Source organism: Oncorhynchus mykiss, unplaced genomic scaffold, assembly GCF_013265735.2.
Source record: "Oncorhynchus mykiss isolate Arlee unplaced genomic scaffold, USDA_OmykA_1.1 un_scaffold_464, whole genome shotgun sequence".
Lineage (NCBI taxonomy): Eukaryota > Metazoa > Chordata > Actinopteri > Salmoniformes > Salmonidae > Oncorhynchus > Oncorhynchus mykiss.
Genome location: NW_023493911.1, coordinates 24,277 through 44,062, shown reverse-complemented (window position 1 = coordinate 44,062; position 19,786 = coordinate 24,277). Strand labels below are relative to the sequence as shown.

Genomic DNA, 19,786 nt, shown 5'->3' with positions numbered 1-19,786 from the left:
GACTTTAGTTTCAGTAGTGTATTGGTTATCACGTTCGCCTCACACGCGAAAGTCAGTCACACCCTTAGTTTTCCAATCATTTGGTTTCCGTAGTGTAGTGGTTATCATGTTCGCCTCACACGCGAAAGGTCCCCGGTTCGAAACCGGGCGGAAACATTTTGTAATATTCAATATTTCCCAATGCCCAGAGGCTAGCATTTGGTTTGAAACAGTTGAGGTTTGTCTAAACCTTGCTGTCTACCTCTCCGACCTGTGGATCAATGTTGCCGTTTTTTTGGGGACCTCCACCATGTGATCTGTATGAATGTGACCAGACTGACATCTTCTCTGAGCCAGGCAAATTCATTTATCAGGGTCATTGTAATGGATGTATCCAAAGAAATGGCAATATAATCCAAGGTAAAACAAACAAAAATGTAGATCGTTTTCTGTCATTTCAGCTGCTTGATGTGATTGTGTGATAGATTTAGTTGGCTGGTTAGCAAAGGTAAAGAAGCTAGCCTGCATAGGTACAGTGCATTCGGAAAGTTTTCAGACCCCTTACTTTTTTCCACATTTTGTTACGTTACAGCCTTATACTAAAATGGATGAAATAAAATAAAATCTATCTACACACAATACCACATAATGACAAAGCGGTAACATATAGTTTTTATTAATGAAAAAAATATTTTAAAAATACCTTATTTACATACATTTTCAGACCCTTTGCTATGAGGCTGGAAATTGAGCTCAGGTCCATCCTGTTTCCATTGATCATCCTTGAGATGTTTCTTCAACTTGATTGGAGTCCACCTGTGGTAAATTCAAATGATTGGTCATTTCTGCAGCATTGAAGGTACCCAAGAACACAGTGGCTTCCATCACTCTTAAATAGAAGAAGTTTGGAACCACCAAGCCTCTTCCAAGTTCCGGCTGCACACGATAATTCCCGGCTTCTCATGTCTACCTCACATAATATCCCAAATTGAGTACCACAGAAAGAGCCATAATACCCATTAAATATTTTAAAAATACCTTATTTACGTACGTTTTCAGACCCTTTGCTATGAGGCTGGAAATTGAGCTCAGGTCCATCCTGTTTCCATTGATCATCCTTGAGATGTTTCTTCAACTTGATTGGAGTCCACCTGTGGTAAATTCAAATGATTGGTCATTTCTGCAGCATTGAAGGTACCCAAGAACACAGTGGCTTCCATCACTCTTAAATGGAAGAAGTTTTGAACCACCAAGCCTCTTCCAAGAGCCGCTGCACACAATAATTCCCGGCTTCTCAAGCCTTATTGTTTAATTAATTGACTAAGTAATTTCTGATTTCATTAGGTTCTGAGAGCGATAAATGTCCCACCCAGCCAAAGTCAGCCACACCCTTAGTACTCCACTCATTGGGTTTCCGTACTGTAGTGGTTATCACGTTCGCCTAACACGCGAAAGGTCCCCGGTTCGAGACCGGGCGGAAACACATTTTAACAAATTGGTCCTTCGCACTTCTCAGTATTTGCTATTCAGACTTTAGTTTCAGTAGTGTATTGGTTATCACGTTCGCCTCACACGCGAAAGTCAGTCACACCCTTAGTTTTCCAATCATTTGGTTTCCGTAGTGTAGTGGTTATCATGTTCGCCTCACACGCGAAAGGTCCCCGGTTCGAAACCGGGCGGAAACATTTTGTAATATTCAATATTTCCCAATGCCCAGAGGCTAGCATTTGGTTTGAAACAGTTGAGGTTTGTCTAAACCTTGCTGTCTACCTCTCCGACCTGTGGATCAATGTTGCCGTTTTTTTGGGGACCTCCACCATGCGATCTGTATGAATGTGACCAGACTGACAGCTTCTCTGAGCCAGGCAAATTCATTTATCAGGGTCATTGTAATGGATGTATCCAAAGAAATGGCAATATAATCCAAGGTAAAACAAACAAAAATGTAGATCGTTTTCTGTCATTTCAGCTGCTTGATGTGATTGTGTGATAGATTTAGTTGGCTGGCTAGCAAAGGAAAAGAAGCTAGCCTGCATAGGTACAGTGCATTGGGAAAGTTTTCAGACCCCTTACTTTTTTCCACATTTTGTTTCGTTACAGCCTTATACTAAAATGGATGAAATAAAATAAAATCTATCTACACACAATACCACATAATGACAAAGCGATAACATATAGTTTTTATTAATGAAAAAAATATTTTAAAAATACCTTATTTACATACATTTTCAGACCCTTTGCTATGAGGCTGGAAATTGAGCTCAGGTCCATCCTGTTTCCATTGATCATCCTTGAGATGTTTCTTCAACTTGATTGGAGTCCACCTGTGGTAAATTCAAATGATTGGTCATTTCTGCAGCATTGAAGGTACCCAAGAACACAGTGGCTTCCATCACTCTTAAATAGAAGAAGTTTGGAACCACCAAGCCTCTTCCAAGTTCCGGCTGCACACGATAATTCCCGGCTTCTCATGTCTACCTCACATAATATCCCAAATTGAGTACCACAGAAAGAGCCATAATACCCATTAAATATTTTAAAAATACCTTATTTACGTACGTTTTCAGACCCTTTGCTATGAGGCTGGAAATTGAGCTCAGGTCCATCCTGTTTCCATTGATCATCCTTGAGATGTTTCTTCAACTTGATTGGAGTCCACCTGTGGTAAATTCAAATGATTGGTCATTTCTGCAGCATTGAAGGTACCCAAGAACACAGTGGCTTCCATCACTCTTAAATGGAAGAAGTTTTGAACCACCAAGCCTCTTCCAAGAGCCGCTGCACACAATAATTCCCGGCTTCTCAAGCCTTATTGTTTAATTAATTGACTAAGTAATTTCTGATTTCATTAGGTTCTGAGAGCGATAAATGTCCCACCCAGCCAAAGTCAGCCACACCCTTAGTACTCCACTCATTGGGTTTCCGTACTGTAGTGGTTATCACGTTCGCCTAACACGCGAAAGGTCCCCGGTTCGAGACCGGGCGGAAACACATTTTAACAAATTGGTCCTTCGCACTTCTCAGTATTTGCTATTCAGACTTTAGTTTCAGTAGTGTATTGGTTATCACGTTCGCCTCACACGCGAAAGTCAGTCACACCCTTAGTTTTCCAATCATTTGGTTTCCGTAGTGTAGTGGTTATCATGTTCGCCTCACACGCGAAAGGTCCCCGGTTCGAAACCGGGCGGAAACATTTTGTAATATTCAATATTTCCCAATGCCCAGAGGCTAGCATTTGGTTTGAAACAGTTGAGGTTTGTCTAAACCTTGCTGTCTACCTCTCCGACCTGTGGATCAATGTTGCCGTTTTTTTGGGGACCTCCACCATGCGATCTGTATGAATGTGACCAGACTGACAGCTTCTCTGAGCCAGGCAAATTCATTTATCAGGGTCATTGTAATGGATGTATCCAAAGAAATGGCAATATAATCCAAGGTAAAACAAACAAAAATGTAGATCGTTTTCTGTCATTTCAGCTGCTTGATGTGATTGTGTGATAGATTTAGTTGGCTGGCTAGCAAAGGAAAAGAAGCTAGCCTGCATAGGTACAGTGCATTGGGAAAGTTTTCAGACCCCTTACTTTTTTCCACATTTTGTTTCGTTACAGCCTTATACTAAAATGGATGAAATAAAATAAAATCTATCTACACACAATACCACATAATGACAAAGCGATAACATATAGTTTTTATTAATGAAAAAAATATTTTAAAAATACCTTATTTACATACATTTTCAGACCCTTTGCTATGAGGCTGGAAATTGAGCTCAGGTCCATCCTGTTTCCATTGATCATCCTTGAGATGTTTCTTCAACTTGATTGGAGTCCACCTGTGGTAAATTCAAATGATTGGTCATTTCTGCAGCATTGAAGGTACCCAAGAACACAGTGGCTTCCATCACTCTTAAATAGAAGAAGTTTGGAACCACCAAGCCTCTTCCAAGTTCCGGCTGCACACGATAATTCCCGGCTTCTCATGTCTACCTCACATAATATCCCAAATTGAGTACCACAGAAAGAGCCATAATACCCATTAAATATTTTAAAAATACCTTATTTACGTACGTTTTCAGACCCTTTGCTATGAGGCTGGAAATTGAGCTCAGGTCCATCCTCTTTCCATTGATCATCCTTGAGATGTTTCTTCAACTTCATTGGAGTTCACCTGTGGTAAATTCAAATGATTGGTCATTTCTGCAGCATTGAAGGTACCCAAGAACACAGTGGCTTCCATCACTCTTAAATGGAAGAAGTTTTGAACCACCAAGCCTCTTCCAAGAGCCGCTGCACACAATAATTCCCGGCTTCTCAAGCCTTATTGTTTAATTCATTGACTAAGTAATTTCTGATTTCATTAGGTTCTGAGAGCGATAAATGTCCCACCCAGCCAAAGTCAGCCACACCCTTAGTACACCACTCATTGGGTTTCTGTAGTGTAGTGGTTAACACGTTCGCCTAACACGCGAAAGGTCCCCGGTTCGAGACCGGGCGGAAACACATTTTAACAAATTGGTCCTTCGCACTTCTCAGTATTTGCTATTCAGACTTTAGTTTCAGTAGTGTATTGGTTATCACGTTCGCCTCACACGCGAAAGTCTGTCACACCGTTAGTTATCCAATAATTCGGTTTCTGTAGTGTAGTGGTTATCACATTCGCCTCACACGCGAAAGGTCCCCGGTTCGAAACCGGGCGGAAACATTTTGTAATATTCAATATTTCCCAATGCCCAGAGGCTAGCATTTGGTTTGAAACAGTTGAGGTTTGTCTAAACCTTGCTGTCTACCTCTCCGACCTGTGGATCAATGTTGCCGTTTTTTTGGGGACCTCCACCATGCGATCTGTATGAATGTGACCAGACTGACAGCTTCTCTGAGCCAGGCAAATTCATTTATCAGGGTCATTGTAATGGATGTATCCAAAGAAATGGCAATATAATCCAAGGTAAAACAAACAAAAATGTAGATCGTTTTCTGTCATTTCAGCTGCTTGATGTGATTGTGTGATAGATTTAGTTGGCTGGCTAGCAAAGGAAAAGAAGCTAGCCTGCATAGGTACAGTGCATTGGGAAAGTTTTCAGACCCCTTACTTTTTTCCACATTTTGTTTCGTTACAGCCTTATACTAAAATGGATGAAATAAAATAAAATCTATCTACACACAATACCACATAATGACAAAGCGATAACATATAGTTTTTATTAATGAAAAAAATATTTTAAAAATACCTTATTTACATACATTTTCAGACCCTTTGCTATGAGGCTGGAAATTGAGCTCAGGTCCATCCTGTTTCCATTGATCATCCTTGAGATGTTTCTTCAACTTGATTGGAGTCCACCTGTGGTAAATTCAAATGATTGGTCATTTCTGCAGCATTGAAGGTACCCAAGAACACAGTGGCTTCCATCACTCTTAAATAGAAGAAGTTTGGAACCACCAAGCCTCTTCCAAGTTCCGGCTGCACACGATAATTCCCGGCTTCTCATGTCTACCTCACATAATATCCCAAATTGAGTACCACAGAAAGAGCCATAATACCCATTAAATATTTTAAAAATACCTTATTTACGTACGTTTTCAGACCCTTTGCTATGAGGCTGGAAATTGAGCTCAGGTCCATCCTCTTTCCATTGATCATCCTTGAGATGTTTCTTCAACTTGATTGGAGTTCACCTGTGGTAAATTCAAATGATTGGTCATTTCTGCAGCATTGAAGGTACCCAAGAACACAGTGGCTTCCATCACTCTTAAATGGAAGAAGTTTTGAACCACCAAGCCTCTTCCAAGAGCCGCTGCACACAATAATTCCCGGCTTCTCAAGCCTTATTGTTTAATTCATTGACTAAGTAATTTCTGATTTCATTAGGTTCTGAGAGCGATAAATGTCCCACCCAGCCAAAGTCAGCCACACCCTTAGTACACCACTCATTGGGTTTCTGTAGTGTAGTGGTTAACACGTTCGCCTAACACGCGAAAGGTCCCCGGTTCGAGACCGGGCGGAAACACATTTTAACAAATTGGTCCTTCGCACTTCTCAGTATTTGCTATTCAGACTTTAGTTTCAGTAGTGTATTGGTTATCACGTTCGCCTCACACGCGAAAGTCTGTCACACCGTCAGTTATCCAATAATTCGGTTTCTGTAGTGTAGTGGTTATCACATTCGCCTCACACGCGAAAGGTCCCCGGTTCGAAACCGGGCGGAAACATTTTGTAATATTCAATATTTCCCAATGCCCAGAGGCTAGCATTTGGTTTGAAACAGTTGAGGTTTGTCTAAACCTTGCTGTCTACCTCTCCGACCTGTGGATCAATGTTGCCGTTTTTTTGGGGACCTCCACCATGCGATCTGTATGAATGTGACCAGACTGACAGCTTCTCTGAGCCAGGCAAATTCATTTATCAGGGTCATTGTAATGGATATATCCAAAGAAATGTCAATATAATCCAAGGTAAAACAAACAAAAATGTAGATCGTTTTCTGTCATTTCAGCTGCTTGATGTGATTGTGTGATAGATTTAGTTGGCTGGCTAGCAAAGGAAAAGAAGCTAGCCTGCATAGGTACAGTGCATTCGGAAAGTTTTCAGACCCCTTACTTTTTTCCACATTTTGTTACGTTACAGCCTTATACTAAAATGGATGAAATAAAATAAAATCTATCTACACACAATACCACATAATGACAAAGCGATAGCATATAGTTTTTATTAATGAAAAAAATATTTTAAAAATACCTTATTTACATACATTTTCAGACCCTTTGCTATGAGACTGGAAATTGAGCTCAGGTCCATCCTGTTTCCATTGATCATCCTTGAGATGTTTCTTCAACTTGATTGGAGTCCACCTGTGGTAAATTCAAATGATTGGTCATTTCTGCAGCATTGAAGGTACCCAAGAACACAGTGGCTTCCATCACTCTTAAATAGAAGAAGTTTGGAACCACCAAGCCTCTTCCAAGTTCCGGCTGCACACGATAATTCCCGGCTTCTCATGACTACCTCACATAATATCCCAAATTGAGTACCACAGAAAGAGCCATAATACCCATTAAATATTTTAAAAATACCTTATTTACGTACGTTTTCAGACCCTTTGCTATGAGGCTGGAAATTGAGCTCAGGTCCATCCTGTTTCCATTGATCATCCTTGAGATGTTTCTTCAACTTGATTGGAGTCCACCTGTGGTAAATTCAAATGATTAGTCATTTCTGCAGCATTGAAGGCACCCAAGAAAACAGTGGCTTCCATCACTCTTAAATGGAAGAAGTTTTGAACCACCAAGCCTCTTCCAAGAGCCGCTGCACACAATAATTCCCGGATTCTCAAGCCTTATTGTTTAATTAATTGACTAAGTAATTTCTGATTTCATTAGGTTCTGAGAGCGATAAATGTCCCACCCAGCCCAAGTCAGCCACACCCTTAGTTTTCCACTCATTGGGTTTCTGTAGTGTAGTGGTTATCACGTTCGCCTAACACGCGAAAGGTCCCCGGTTCGAGACCGGGCGGAAACACATTTTAACAAATTGGTCCTTCGCACTTCTCAGTATTTGCTATTCAGACTTTAGTTTCAGTAGTGTATTGGTTATCACGTTCGCCTCACACGCGAAAGTCTGTCATACCCTTAGTTTTCCAATAATTCGGTTTCTGTAGTGTAGTGGTTATCACGTTCGCCTCACACGCGAAAGGTCCCCGGTTCGAAACTGGGCGGAAACATTTTGTAATATTCAATATTTCCCAATGCCCAGAGGCTAGCATTTGGTTTGAAACAGTTGAGGTTTGTCTAAACCTTGCTGTCTACCTCTCCGACCTGTGGATCAATGTTGCCGTTTTTTTGGGGACCTCCACCATGCGATCTGTATGAATGTGACCAGACTGACAGCTTCTCTGAGCCAGGCAAATTCATTTATCAGGGTCATTGTAATGGATATATCCAAAGAAATGGCAATATAATCCAAGGTAAAACAAACAAAAATGTAGATCGTTTTCTGTCATTTCAGCTGCTTGATGTGATTGTGTGATAGATTTAGTTGGCTGGCTAGCAAAGGAAAAGAAGCTAGCCTGCATAGGTACAGTGCATTCGGAAAGTTTTCAGACCCCTTACTTTTTTCCACATTTTGTTACGTTACAGCCTTATACTAAAATGGATGAAATAAAATAAAATCTATCTACACACAATACCACATAATGACAAAGCGATAACATATAGTTTTTATTAATGAAAAAAATATTTTAAAAATACCTTATTTACATACATTTTCAGACCCTTTGCTATGAGACTGGAAATTGAGCTCAGGTCCATCCTGTTTCCATTGATCATCCTTGAGATGTTTCTTCAACTTGATTGGAGTCCACCTGTTGTAAATTCAAATGATTGGTCATTTCTGCAGCATTGAAGGTACCCAAGAACACAGTGGCTTCCATCACTCTTAAATAGAAGAAGTTTGGAACCACCAAGCCTCTTCCAAGTTCCGGCTGCACACGATAATTCCCGGCTTCTCATGTCTACCTCACATAATATCCCAAATTGAGTACCACAGAAAGAGCCATAATACCCATTAAATATTTTAAAAATACCTTATTTACGTACGTTTTCAGACCCTTTGCTATGAGGCTGGAAATTGAGCTCAGGTCCATCCTGTTTCCATTGATCATCCTTGAGATGTTTCTTCAACTTGATTGGAGTCCACCTGTGGTAAATTCAAATGATTAGTCATTTCTGCAGCATTGAAGGCACCCAAGAACACAGTGGCTTCCATCACTCTTAAATGGAAGAAGTTTTGAACCACCAAGCCTCTTCCAAGAGCCGCTGCACACAATAATTCCCGGCTTCTCAAGCCTTATTGTTTAATTTATTGACTAAGTAATTTCTGATTTCATTAGGTTCTGAGAGCGATAAATGTCCCACCCAGCCAAAGTCAGTCACACCCTTAGTTTTCCAATCATTCGGTTTCTGTAGTGTAGTGGTTATCACGTTCACCTCACACGCGAAAGGTCCCCGGTTCCAGACTGGGTGGAAACACATTTTAACAGATTGGTCCTTCGCACTTCTCAGTATTTGCTATTCAGACTTTAGTTTCAGTAGTGTATTGGTTATCACGTTCGCCTCACACGCGAAAGTCAGTCACACCCTTAGTTTTCCAATCATTCGGTTTCCGTAGTGTAGTGGTTATCACGTTTGCCTCACACGCGAAAGGTCCCCGGTTTGAAACCGGGTGGAAACATTTTGTAATATTCAATATTTCCCAATGCCCAGAGGCTAGCATTTGGTTTGAAACAGTTGAGGTTTGTCTAAACCTTGCTGTCTACCTCTCCGACCAGTGGATCAATGTTGCCTTGGGGACCTCCACCATGCGATCTGTATGAATGTGACCAGACTGACAGCTTCTCTGAGCCAGTCAAATTCATTTATCAGGGTCATTGTAATGGATATATCCAAAGAAATGGCAATATAATCCAAGGTAAAACAAACAAAAATGTAGATCGTTTTCTGTCATTTCAGCTGCTTGATGTGATTGTGTGATAGATTTAGTTGGCTGGCTAGCAAAGGAAAAGAAGCTAGCCTGCATAGGTACAGTGCATTCGGAAAGTTTTCAGACCCCTTACTTTTTTCCACATTTTGTTACGTTACAGCCTTATACTAAAATGGATGAAATAAAATAAAATCTATCTACACACAATACCACATAATGACAAAGCGATAACATTTAGTTTTTATTAATGAAAAAAATATTTTAAAAATACCTTATTTACATACATTTTCAGACCCTTTGCTATAAGGCTGGAAATTGAGCTCAGGTCCATCCTGTTTCCATTGATCATCCTTGAGATATTTCTTCAACTTGACTGGAGTCCACCTGTGGTAAATTCAAATGATTGGTCATTTCTGCAGCATTGAAGGTACCCAAGTACACAGTGGCTTCCATCACTCTTAAATAGAAGAAGTTTGGAACCACCAAGCCTCTTCCAAGTTCCGGCTGCACACGATAATTCCCGGCTTCTCATGTCTACCTCACATAATATCCCAAATTGAGTACCACAGAAAGAGCCATAATACCCATTAAATATTTTAAAAATACCTTATTTGCGTACATTTTCAGACCCTTTGCTATGAGACTGGAAATTGAGCTCAGGTCCATCCTGTTTCCATTGATCTTCCTTGAGATGTTTCTTCAACTTGATTGGAGTCCACCTGTGGTAAATTCAAATGATTAGTCATTTCTGCAGCATTGAAGGCACCCAAGAACACAGTGGCTTCCATCACTCTTAAATGGAAGAAGTTTTGAACTACCAAGCCTCTTCCAAGAGCCGCTGCACACAATAATTCCCGGCTTCTCAAGCCTTATTGTTTAATTAATTGACTAAGTAATTTCTGATTTCATTAGGTTCTGAGAGCGATAAATGTCCCACCCAGCCCAAGTCAGCCACACCCTTAGTTTTCCACTCTTTGGGTTTCTGTAGTGTAGTGGTTATCACGTTCGCCTAACACGCGAAAGGTCCCCGGTTCGAGACCGAGCGAAAACACATTTTAACAGATTGGTCCTTCGCACTTCTCAGTATTTGCTATTCAGACTTTAGTTTCAGTAGTGTATTGGTTATAACGTTCGCCTCACACGCGAAAGTCAGTCACACCCTTAGTTTACCAATCATTCGGTTTCCGTAGTGTAGTGGTTATCACGTTCGCCTCACACGCGAAAGGTCCCCTGTTCGAAACCGGGTGGAAACATTTTGTAATATTCAATATTTCCCAATGCCCAGAGGCTAGCATTTGGTTTGAAACAGTTGAGGTTTGTCTAAACCTTGCTGTCTACCTCTCCGACCAGTGGATCAATGTTGCCGTTTTTTTGGGGACCTCCACCATGCGATCTGTATGAATGTGACCAGACTGACAGCTTCTCTGAGCCAGGCAAATTCATTTATCAGGGTCATTGTAATGGATATATCCAAAGAAATGGCAATATAATCCAAGGTAAAACAAACAAAAATGTAGATCGTTTTCTGTCATTTCAGCTGCTTGATGTGATTGTGTGATAGATTTAGTTGGCTGGCTAGCAAAGGAAAAGAAGCTAGCCTGCATAGGTACAGTGCATTCGGGAAGTTTTCAGACCCCTTACTTTTTTCCACATTTTGTTACGTTACAGCCTTATACTAAAATGGATGAAATAAAATAAAATCTATCTACACACAATACCACATAATGACAAAGCGATAGCATATAGTTTTTATTAATGAAAAAAATATTTTAAAAATACCTTATTTACATACATTTTCAGACCCTTTGCTATAAGGCTGGAAATTGAGCTCAGGTCCATCCTGTTTCCATTGATCATCCTTGAGATGTTTCTTCAACTTGATTGGAGTCCACCTGTGGTAAATTCAAATGATTGGTCATTTCTGCAGCATTGAAGGTACCCAAGAACACAGTGGCTTCCATCACTCTTAAATAGAAGAAGTTTGGAACCACCAAGCCTCTTCCAAGTTCCGGCTGCACACGATAATTCCCGGCTTCTCATGTCTACCTCACATAATATCCCAAATTGAGTTCCACAGAAAGAGCCATAATACCCATTAAATATTTTTAAAATACCTTATTTACGTAAGTTTTCAGACCCTTAGCTATGAGGCTGGAAATTGAGCTCAGGTCCATCCTGTTTCCATTGATCATCCTTGAGATGTTTCTTCAACTTGATTGGAGTCCACCTGTGGTAAATTCAAATGATTGGTCATTTCTGCAGCATTGAAGGTACCCAAGAACACAGTGGCTTCCATCACTCTTAAATGGAAGAAGTTTTGAACCACCAAGCCTCTTCCAAGAGCCGCTGCACACAATAATTCCCGGCTTCTCAAGCCTTATTGTTTAATTAATTGACTAAGTAATTTCTGATTTCATTAGGTTCTGAGAGCGATAAATGTCCCACCCAGCCAAAGTCAGTCACACCCTTAGTTTTCCAATCATTCGGTTTCCGTAGTGTAGTGGTTATCACGTTTGCCTCACACGCGAAAGGTCCCCGGTTCGAGACCGGGCGGAAACACATTTTAACAGATTGGTCCTTCGCACTTCTCAGTATTTGCTATTCAGACTTTAGTTTCAGTAGTGTATTGGTTATCACGTTCGCCTCACACGCGAAAGTCAGTCACACCCTTAGTTTTCCAATCATTCGGTTTCCGTAGTGTAGTGGTTATCACGTTCGCCTCACACGCGAAAGGTCCCCGATTCGAAACCGGGTGGAAACATTTTGTAATATTCAATATTTCCCAATGCCCAGAGGCTAGCATTTGGTTTGAAACAGTTGAGGTTTGTCTAAACCTTGCTGTCTACCTCTCCGACCAGTGGATCAATGTTGCCGTTTTTTTGGGGACCTCCACCATGTGATCTGTATGAATGTGACCAGACTGACAGCTTCTCTGAGCCAGGCAAATTCATTTATCAGGGTCATTGTAATGGATATATCCAAAGAAATGGCAATATAATCCAAGGTAAAACAAACAAAAATGTAGATCGTTTTCTGTCATTTCAGCTGCTTGATGTGATTGTGTGATAGATTTAGTTGGCTGGCTAGCAAAGGAAAAGAAGCTAGCCTGCATAGGTACAGTGCATTCGGAAAGTTTTCAGACCCCTTACTTTTTTCCACATTTTGTTACGCCTTATACTAAAATGGATGAAATAAAATAAAATCTATCTACACACAATACCACATAATGACAAAGCGATAGCATATAGTTTTTATTAATGAAAAAAATATTTTAAAAATACCTTATTTACATACATTTTCAGACCCTTTGCTATGAGACTGGAAATTGAGCTCAGGTCCATCCTGTTTCCATTGATCATCCTTGAGATGTTTCTTCAACTTGATTGGAGTCCACCTGTGGTAAATTCAAATGATTGGTCATTTCTGCAGCATTGAAGGTACCCAAGAACACAGTGGCTTCCATCACTCTTAAATAGAAGAAGTTTGGAACCACCAAGCCTCTTCCAAGTTCCGGCTGCACACGATAATTCCCGGCTTCTCATGTCTACCTCACATAATATCCCAAATTGAGTTCCACAGAAAGAGCCATAATACCCATTAAATATTTTAAATATACCTTATTTACGTAAGTTTTCAGACCCTTTGCTATGAGGCTGGAAATTGAGCTCAGGTCTATCCTGTTTCCATTGATCATCCTTGAGATGTTTCTTCAACTTGATTGGAGTCCACCTGTGGTAAATTCAAATGATTGGTCATTTCTGCAGCATTGAAGGTACCCAAGAACACAGTGGCTTCCATCACTCTTAAATGGAAGAAGTTTTGAACCACCAAGCCTCTTCCAAGAGCCGCTGCACACAATAATTCCCGGCTTCTCAAGCCTTATTGTTTAATTAATTGACTAAGTAATTTCTGATTTCATTAGGTTCTGAGAGCGATAAATGTCCCACCCAGCCAAAGTCAGCCACACCCTTAGTTTTCCAATCATTCGGTTTCCGTAGTGTAGTGGTTATCACGTTCGCCTCACAAGCGAAAGGTCCCCGGTTCGAGACCGGGCGGAAACACATTTTAACAGATTGGTCCTTCGCACTTCTCAGTATTTGCTATTCAGACTTTAGTTTCAGTAGTGTATTGGTTATCACGTTCGCCTCACACGCGAAAGTCAGTCACACCCTTAGTTTCCCAATCATTCGGTTTCCGTAGTGTAGTGGTTATCACGTTCGCCTCACACGCGAAAGGTCCCCGGTTCGAAACCGGGTGGAAACATTTTGTAATATTCAATATTTCCCAATGCCCAGAGGCTAGCATTTGGTTTGAAACAGTTGAGGTTTGTCTAAACCTTGCTGTCTACCTCTCCGACCAGTGGATCAATGTTGCCGTTTTTTTGGGGACCTCCACCATGCGATCTGTATGAATGTGACCAGACTGACAGCTTCTCTGAGCCAGGCAAATTCATTTATCAGGGTCATTGTAATGGATATATCCAAAGAAATGGCAATATAATCCAAGGTAAAACAAACAAAAATGTAGATTGTTTTCTGTCATTTCAGCTGCTTGATGTGATTGTGTGATAGATTTAGTTGGCTGGCTAGCAAAGGAAAAGAAGCTAGCCTGCATAGGTACAGTGCATTCGGAAAGTTTTCAGACCCCTTACTTTTTTCCACATTTTGTTACGTTACAGCCTTATACTAAAATGGATGAAATAAAATAAAATCTATCTACACACAATACCACATAATGACAAAGCGATAGCATATAGTTTTTATTAATGAAAAAAATATTTTAAAAATACCTTATTTACATACATTTTCAGACCCTTTGCTATGAGACTGGAAATTGAGCTCAGGTCCATCCTGTTTCCATTGATCATCCTTGAGATGTTTCTTCAACTTGATTGGAGTCCACCTGTGGTAAATTCAAATGATTGGTCATTTCTGCAGCATTGAAGGTACCCAAGAACACAGTGGCTTCCATCACTCTTAAATAGAAGAAGTTTGGAAGCACCAAGCCTCTTCCAAGTTCCGGCTGCACACGATAATTCCCGGCTTCTCATGTCTACCTCACATAATATCCCAAATTGAGTTCCACAGAAAGAGCCATAATACCCATTAAATATTTTAAAAATACCTTATTTACGTAAGTTTTCAGACCCTTTGCTATGAGGCTGGAAATTGAGCTCAGGTCCATCCTGTTTCCATTGATCATCCTTGAGATGTTTCTTCAACTTGATTGGAGTCCACCTGTGGTAAATTCAAATGATTGGTCATTTCTGCAGCATTGAAGGTACCCAAGAACACAGTGGCTTCCATCACTCTTAAATGGAAGAAGTTTTGAACCACCAAGCCTCTTCCAAGAGCCGCTGCACACAATAATTCCCGGCTTCTCAAGCCTTATTGTTTAATTAATTGACTAAGTAATTTCTGATTTCATTAGGTTCTGAGAGCGATAAATGTCCCACCCAGCCAAAGTCAGTCACACCCTTAGTTTTCCAATCATTTGGTTTCCGTAGTGTAGTGGTTATCACGTTTGCCTCACACGCGAAAGGTCCCCGGTTCGAGACCGGGCGGAAACACATTTTAACAGATTGGTCCTTCGCACTTCTCAGTATTTGCTATTCAGACTTTAGTTTCAGTAGTGTATTGGTTATCACGTTCGCCTCACACGCGAAAGTCAGTCACACCCTTAGTTTTCCAATCATTCGGTTTCCGTAGTGTAGTGGTTATCACGTTCGCCTCACACGCGAAAGGTCCCCGATTCGAAACCGGGTGGAAACATTTTGTAATATTCAATATTTCCCAATGCCCAGAGGCTAGCATTTGGTTTGAAACAGTTGAGGTTTGTCTAAACCTTGCTGTCTACCTCTCCGACCAGTGGATCAATGTTGCCGTTTTTTTGGGGACCTCCACCATGTGATCTGTATGAATGTGACCAGACTGACAGCTTCTCTGAGCCAGGCAAATTCATTTATCAGGGTCATTGTAATGGATATATCCAAAGAAATGGCAATATAATCCAAGGTAAAACAAACAAAAATGTAGATCGTTTTCTGTCATTTCAGCTGCTTGATGTGATTGTGTGATAGATTTAGTTGGCTGGCTAGCAAAGGAAAAGAAGCTAGCCTGCATAGGTACAGTGCATTCGGAAAGTTTTCAGACCCCTTACTTTTTTCCACATTTTGTTACGCCTTATACTAAAATGGATGAAATAAAATAAAATCTATCTACACACTATACCACATAATGACAAAGCGATAGCATATAGTTTTTATTAATGAAAAAAATATTTTAAAAATACCTTATTTACATACATTTTCAGACCCTTTGCTATGAGACTGGAAATTGAGCTCAGGTCCATCCTGTTTCCATTGATCATCCTTGAGATGTTTCTTCAACTTGATTGGAGTCCACCTGTGGTAAATTCAAATGATTGGTCATTTCTGCAGCATTGAAGGTACCCAAGAACACAGTGGCTTCCATCACTCTTAAATAGAAGAAGTTTGGAACCACCAAGCCTCTTCCAAGTTCCGGCTGCACACGATAATTCCCGGCTTCTCATGTCTACCTCACATAATATCCCAAATTGAGTTCCACAGAAAGAGCCATAATACCCATTAAATATTTTAAAAATACCTTATTTACGTAAGTTTTCAGACCCTTTGCTATGAGGCTGGAAATTGAGCTCAGGTCCATCCTGTTTCCATTGATCATCCTTGAGATGTTTCTTCAACTTGATTGGAGTCCACCTGTGGTAAATTCAAATGATTGGTCATTTCTGCAGCATTGAAGGTACCCAAGAACACAGTGGCTTCCATCACTCTTAAATGGAAGAAGTTTTGAACCACCAAGCCTCTTCCAAGAGCCGCTGCACACAATAATTCCCGGCTTCTCAAGCCTTATTGTTTAATTAATTGACTAAGTAATTTCTGATTTCATTAGGTTCTGAGAGCGATAAATGTCCCACCCAGCCAAAGTCAGTCACACCCTTAGTTTTCCAATCATTTGGTTTCCGTAGTGTAGTGGTTATCACGTTCGCCTCACACGCGAAAGGTCCCCGGTTCGAGACCGGGCGGAAACACATTTTAACAGATTGGTCCTTCGCACTTCTCAGTATTTGCTATTCAGACTTTAGTTTCAGTAGTGTATTGGTTATCACGTTCGCCTCACACGCGAAAGTCAGTCACACCCTTAGTTTTCCAATCATTCGGTTTCCGTAGTGTAGTGGTTATCACGTTTGCCTCACACGCGAAAGGTCCCCGGTTCGAAACCGGGTGGAAACATTTTGTAATATTCAATATTTCCCAATGCCCAGAGGCTAGCATTTGGTTTGAAACAGTTGAGGTTTGTCTAAACCTTGCTGTCTACCTCTCCGACCAGTGGATCAATGTTGCCGTTTTTTTGGGGACCTCCACCATGCGATCTGTATGAATGTGACCAGACTGACAGCTTCTCTGAGCCAGGCAAATTCATTTATCAGGGTCATTGTAATGGATATATCCAAAGAAATGGCAATATAATCCAAGGTAAAACAAACAAAAATGTAGATTGTTTTCTGTCATTTCAGCTGCTTGATGTGATTGTGTGATAGATTTAGTTGGCTGGCTAGCAAAGGAAAAGAAGCTAGCCTGCATAGGTACAGTGCATTCGGAAAGTTTTCAGACCCCTTACTTTTTTCCACATTTTGTTACGTTACAGCCTTATACTAAAATGGATGAAATAAAATAAAATCTATCTACACACAATACCACATAATGACAAAGCGATAGCATATAGTTTTTATTAATTAAAAAAATATTTTAAAAATACCTTATTTACATACATTTTCAGACCCTTTGCTATGAGACTGGAAATTGAGCTCAGGTCCATCCTGTTTCCATTGATCATCCTTGAGATGTTTCTTCAACTTGATTGGAGTCCACCTGTGGTAAATTCAAATGATTGGTCATTTCTGCAGCATTGAAGGTACCCAAGAACACAGTGGCTTCCATCACTCTTAAATAGAAGAAGTTTGGAACCACCAAGCCTCTTCCAAGTTCCGGCTGCACACGATAATTCCCGGCTTCTCATGTCTACCTCACATAATATCCCAAATTGAGTTCCACAGAAAGAGCCATAATACCCACCCTTCTCAAGCTTTATTGTTTAATTAATTGACTAAGTAATTTCTGATTTCATTAGGTTCTGAGAGCGATAAATGTCCCACCCAGCCAAAGTCAGCCACACCCGTAGTATTCTACTCATTGGGTTTCCGTAGTGTACTGGTTATCACGTTCGGCTAACACGCGAAAGGTCCCCGGTTCGAGACCGGGCGGAAACACATTTTAACAGATTGGTCCTTCGCACTTCTCAGTATTTGCTATTCAGACTTTAGTTTCAGTAGTGTATTGGTTATCACGTTCGCCTCACACGCGAAAGTCAGTCACACCCTTAGTTTACCAATCATTCGGTTTCTGTAGTGTAGTGGTTATCACGTTCGCCTCACACGCGAAAGGTCCCTGGTTCGAAACCGGGTGGAAACATTTTGTAATATTCAATATTTCCCAATGCCCAGAGGCTAGCATTTGGTTTGAAACAGTTGAGGTTTGTCTAAACCTTGCCGTCTACCTCTCCGACCAGTGGATCAATGTTGCCGTTTTTTTGGGGACCTCCACCATGCGATCTGTATGAATGTGACCAGACTGACAGCTTCTCTGAGCCAGGCAAATTCATTTATCAGGGTCATTGTAATGGATATATCCAAAGAAATGGCAATATAATCCAAGGTAAAACAAACAAAAATGTAGATCGTTTTCTGTCATTTCAGCTGCTTGATGTGATTGTGTGATAGATTTAGTTGGCTGGCTAGCAAAGGAAAAGAAGCTAGCCTGCATAGGTACAGTGCATTCGGAAAGTTTTCAGACCCCTTACTTTTTTCCACATTTTGTTACGTTACAGCCTTATACTAAAATGGATGAAATAAAATAAAATCTATCTACACATAATACCACATAATGACAAAGCGATAACATATAGTTTTTATTAATGAAAAAAATATTTTAAAAATACCTTATTTACATACATTTTCAGACCCTTTGCTATGAGGCTGGAAATTGAGCTCAGTTCCATCCTGTTTCCATTGATCATCCTTGAGATGTTTCTTCAACTTGATTGGAGTCCACCTGTGGTAAATTCAAATGATTGGTCATTTCTGCAGCATTGAAGGTACCCAAGAACACAGTGGCTTCCATCACTCTTAAATAGAAGAAGTTTGGAACCACCAAGCCTCGTCCAAGTTCCGGCTGCACACGATAATTCCCGGCTTCTCATGTCTACCTCACATAATATCCCAAATTGAGTTCCACAGAAAGAGCCATAATACCCACCCTTCTCAAGCCGTATTGTTTAATTAATTGACTAAGTAATTTCTGATTTCATTAGGTTCTGAGAGGGATAAATGTCCCACCCAGCCAAAGTCAGCCACACCCGTAGTATTCTACTCATTGGGTTTCCGTAGTGTACTGGTTATCACGTTCGGCTAACACGCGAAAGGTCCCCGGTTCGAGACCGGGCGGAAACACATTTTAACAGATTGGTCCTTCGCACTTCTCAGTATTTGCTATTCAGACTTTAGTTTCAGTAGTGTATTGGTTATCACGTTCGCCTCACACGCGAAAGTCAGTCACACCCTTAGTTTACCAATCATTCGGTTTCTGTAGTGTAGTGGTTGTCACGTTCGCCTCACACGCGAAAGGTCCCTGGTTCGAAACCGGGTGGAAACATTTTGTAATATTCAATATTTCCCAATGCCCAGAGGCTAGCATTTGGTTTGAAACAGTTGAGGTTTGTCTAAACCTTGCTGTCTACCTCTCCGACCAGTGGATCAATGTTGCCGTTTTTTTGGGGACCTCCACCATGCGATCTGTATGAATGTGACCAGACTGACAGCTTCTCTGAGCCAGGCAAATTCATTTATCAGGGTCATTGTAATGGATATATCCAAAGAAATGGCAATATAATCCAAGGTAAAACAAACAAAAATGTAGATCGTTTTCTGTCATTTCAGCTGCTTGATGTGATTGTGTGATAGATTTAGTTGGCTGGCTAGCAAAGGAAAAGAAGCTAGCCTGCATAGGTACAGTGCATTCGGAAAGTTTTCAGACCCCTTACTTTTTTCCACATTTTGTTACGTTACAGCCTTATACTAAAATGGATGAAATAAAATAAAATCTATCTACACACAATACCACATAATGACAAAGCGATAGCATATAGTTTTTATTAATGAAAAAAATATTTTAAAAATACCTTATTTACATACATTTTCAGACCCTTTGCTATGAGACTGGAAATTGAGCTCAGGT

The 19,786-nt window shown here is 40.5% G+C and overlaps 18 non-coding genes across 18 annotated transcripts; all 18 read left to right on the top strand.

Annotated features, from left to right (window-relative positions):
* Positions 1-83: 83 nt before the first annotated feature.
* Positions 84-156, top strand: trnav-cac. Its single transcript has one exon. It is a non-coding gene; the product is annotated as a tRNA-Val (tRNA).
* A 1,233-nt stretch (positions 157-1,389) lies between these two features.
* On the top strand, positions 1,390-1,462 carry trnav-aac. The gene has a single exon. It is a non-coding gene; the product is annotated as a tRNA-Val (tRNA).
* Positions 1,463-1,591: 129 nt separating this feature from the next.
* On the top strand, positions 1,592-1,664 carry trnav-cac. Its single transcript has one exon. It is a non-coding gene; the product is annotated as a tRNA-Val (tRNA).
* Positions 1,665-2,897: 1,233 nt separating this feature from the next.
* Positions 2,898-2,970, top strand: trnav-aac. Its single transcript has one exon. It is a non-coding gene; the product is annotated as a tRNA-Val (tRNA).
* Positions 2,971-3,099: 129 nt separating this feature from the next.
* On the top strand, positions 3,100-3,172 carry trnav-cac. Its single transcript has one exon. It is a non-coding gene; the product is annotated as a tRNA-Val (tRNA).
* A 1,233-nt stretch (positions 3,173-4,405) lies between these two features.
* Positions 4,406-4,478, top strand: trnav-aac. Its single transcript has one exon. It is a non-coding gene; the product is annotated as a tRNA-Val (tRNA).
* A 129-nt stretch (positions 4,479-4,607) lies between these two features.
* On the top strand, positions 4,608-4,680 carry trnav-cac. Its single transcript has one exon. It is a non-coding gene; the product is annotated as a tRNA-Val (tRNA).
* Positions 4,681-5,913: 1,233 nt separating this feature from the next.
* On the top strand, positions 5,914-5,986 carry trnav-aac. Its single transcript has one exon. It is a non-coding gene; the product is annotated as a tRNA-Val (tRNA).
* A 129-nt stretch (positions 5,987-6,115) lies between these two features.
* On the top strand, positions 6,116-6,188 carry trnav-cac. The gene has a single exon. It is a non-coding gene; the product is annotated as a tRNA-Val (tRNA).
* Positions 6,189-7,421: 1,233 nt separating this feature from the next.
* trnav-aac lies at positions 7,422-7,494 on the top strand. The gene has a single exon. It is a non-coding gene; the product is annotated as a tRNA-Val (tRNA).
* A 2,937-nt stretch (positions 7,495-10,431) lies between these two features.
* On the top strand, positions 10,432-10,504 carry trnav-aac. Its single transcript has one exon. It is a non-coding gene; the product is annotated as a tRNA-Val (tRNA).
* A 1,435-nt stretch (positions 10,505-11,939) lies between these two features.
* Positions 11,940-12,012, top strand: trnav-cac. The gene has a single exon. It is a non-coding gene; the product is annotated as a tRNA-Val (tRNA).
* Positions 12,013-13,441: 1,429 nt separating this feature from the next.
* trnav-cac lies at positions 13,442-13,514 on the top strand. The gene has a single exon. It is a non-coding gene; the product is annotated as a tRNA-Val (tRNA).
* Positions 13,515-13,643: 129 nt separating this feature from the next.
* On the top strand, positions 13,644-13,716 carry trnav-cac. The gene has a single exon. It is a non-coding gene; the product is annotated as a tRNA-Val (tRNA).
* Positions 13,717-14,949: 1,233 nt separating this feature from the next.
* On the top strand, positions 14,950-15,022 carry trnav-cac. The gene has a single exon. It is a non-coding gene; the product is annotated as a tRNA-Val (tRNA).
* A 1,429-nt stretch (positions 15,023-16,451) lies between these two features.
* On the top strand, positions 16,452-16,524 carry trnav-cac. Its single transcript has one exon. It is a non-coding gene; the product is annotated as a tRNA-Val (tRNA).
* Positions 16,525-16,653: 129 nt separating this feature from the next.
* Positions 16,654-16,726, top strand: trnav-cac. The gene has a single exon. It is a non-coding gene; the product is annotated as a tRNA-Val (tRNA).
* Positions 16,727-17,892: 1,166 nt separating this feature from the next.
* On the top strand, positions 17,893-17,965 carry trnav-cac. The gene has a single exon. It is a non-coding gene; the product is annotated as a tRNA-Val (tRNA).
* The last annotated feature ends 1,821 nt before the right edge of the window (positions 17,966-19,786 follow it).